The sequence below is a fragment of the Amphiprion ocellaris genome, chromosome 16, assembly GCF_022539595.1.
Source record: "Amphiprion ocellaris isolate individual 3 ecotype Okinawa chromosome 16, ASM2253959v1, whole genome shotgun sequence".
Lineage (NCBI taxonomy): Eukaryota > Metazoa > Chordata > Actinopteri > Pomacentridae > Amphiprion > Amphiprion ocellaris.
Window position 1 is genome coordinate 13,230,394 of NC_072781.1, and position 2,814 is coordinate 13,233,207.

Below are 2,814 nucleotides of genomic sequence, written 5' to 3' on the forward strand. Positions count from 1 at the left end.
TTCTCTCCAGTTATTGCATAAAATCTTTAAAAACCCACCTCTGTGCATCAAAGTACATTATTTCTAAGTGCTTTTTCCATGTAATGATATGGTTTCTTACTATAATACATTAGTTTTGACTGGAAAGTATTGTTTGATTTTTTTTAGCAATTTTTTCCTGTTCACTACCACTTCACTTTAAAATGACTTTTAGTAGATTAAAACATTTTGGGAAGAGGTCAGAGCTACACGTGAAAAGAAAAAATGATTGCACTATTCTGGAAAACAACTAACAGACCAACTATCACACATTGGACAAGACAAATGATGACAAACTTTCCCATAGAAAAGACAACATCCATCCATCCATTATCTAAACACTGCTTAATCCTCATTAGGGTCGTGGGGGGCTGGAGTCTATCCCAGCTGACTTGGGGTGAAGGCTGGGGACACCTGGACAGGTCACCAGTCTATCACAGGGCTACACATAGAGACAAACAATCACATTCACATTCACACCTACAGACAATTTAGAATCACCAATTAACCTCAGTATGTTTTTGGACTGTGGGAGGAAGCTGGAGAACCTGGAGAAAACCCACAGATGCACAGGGAGAACATGGAAACTCCATGCAGAAAGATCCCACACCGAGTTTGGGGACCCTTTATGAAATGTGTGGAAGATCTAGATTTGGCATGCTGAGGAGTGATATTGTTGTGAACGCTGCAGCTTTAGTGTGAAGAATGTGGATTACCATCTGTTGGTTGAAAGGAGCAATTTATTGTTTATTGGTGTTTTTTTTTTCCTTGCAGTTGTTTTTCATCTCGATATACACTACCAGTCAAAAGTTTGGACACACCTTCTCATTCAATGGTTTTTATTTAATTATTTTATACATTGTAGATTAATGAAGACATGAAACTATAAACGAATGCATATGGAATTATGCTGTAAACAAAAAAATGCTAATCTTCAGGATTAATCTACAATGTAGAAAATAATACAAATAAATAAAAAGCACTGAATGAGAAGGTGTGTCGAAAATTTTGACTGGTAGTGTATATTTGTTGAAGAGAGTAAAGATATTTTGAAAAAAAGACTTTTAGTTTTAGAAGATTATCCCGTCATGCCATAAAATGATGAAGGTGCAAATCTACAAAGTTGCTTCGTCTAGAATGTGCAGATCTATGAAATCCCAGCTCTTCCTCTCCAGTTGCTGCAGCTCAAGCACACCAGCTCACTTATCACTCTGCTCACCTATTGTAAAACCACTTTACACAACACAAAGGCAAGTTGTAATATTGGAGTGAATCAGCCATACATGTTCAAGCCAGAACTTCCATTGAGTTCAGCAGATTATATGGATTAGGTTGACATGTTTCTTTGTTTTGCTTTGTTTTGTTTTGTTGTTGTTGTTGTTTTTGCAAAAGTTAGGGCTGGACATGGAAAACAAAGTGGATAGTAGAACTCAGTGGTGGAACATATGGGTTTGCATAAATACATATAAAGGGCACTTAAAAAGAGGGCACAGGTGGTTTTATGTGTGATTGTGTGGACTGTGTGGGAGTGTGTATAGCTATTCAATCTGAAGTATGTTTAAAAAAGCAAAAAAAAAAGATAACTCAAAATACTTATACATATGAACATGCATATTAATGTATAGAGGAAACAAACAATTTACATATGTGCACTCAAACCTAACAAAAAATGAGTGGACAAACACAACAAAATGAAATGCTTTCACACAGATGGACACAATTATACTCTGTGCTGTAAACATATGTTCAGATTTATTAGTTATCATTACTGAAGTTTCCATGCTGTAACTAAAATTATAACAAAAGTAGTCACTTTTAGCGCTGAGTCTGACAGTGTGATACAGTGTTTGTTAAGCCATTGTCTGGTCTGTGAAGGTTCCTGGTACCACGTAAACCCTTGAGACGTGCGCAGTTAAACAAAGACCTGACCAGAGGCCCTCCACGGTACTGACTGGAGCAAACCTGGTGGGATCTGGTGTAGGTGTAGCAGCATGAAATATGGTGTTGGATCGAGGTTGTGATGCCCAGCGAGTACACAGGAGGGCGCCACATGAACATAAATGCTGCAGCTGCACCACAGTAAATTTTGCATGAGACCACCTACTGTTCACTGTCCTGAGTGACTCTCAGTGAGGGAGTTTTACTATGAAGCCGTTCTATTTGGAAGTCATAAATTTGCATTTTCTTTTCCAGCAAGTTATTCATGTTTTAGGAAGCTCACCCCCACCTTCATAACCACAACTAGATGCAGCAGAGGAATACACACCTGCTATTATCAGCTTAGAATCACATGTAAAGCACATAAAGGCCATTTAATCACTATGCAATGCAACGATTATGCCACATTATCATGGAATACACAGAACAGCTCCACAGTGTTACACAGGCTTCAAGCAGCATTGTAGAATTACAGCGTAATCGGAGTCCTTTTAACTGTAGCATTATAATAGAGATGTCACCTCAAAGGAGGAGATAAATATTAGATGATTTACTCATTTTATTGACAATCTGTCATCCGCGTGAGTGATTAAGCTCATGACTAAGCGGTGAGGAGACTGGCTTCATTTGCAGGAGCTGTCACCCCTGCTCTCATTAGGTGGAACGCAGCGCAGAGGGAAGCCCCCTCTGGTTCAGTGGCGTAGTAAACAGACAATTTACATTGCTGCTGGGATGATTTGAGGAAGGCAAACAATGGGTGAGAGCAGACTGGCTCTGGTCCTCTCTGGCACCCGCTGATGACTGACAGCTGCTGGCAGGGTGTGTGTGAGTGTGTGTGTGTGTGTGTGTGTGTGTGTG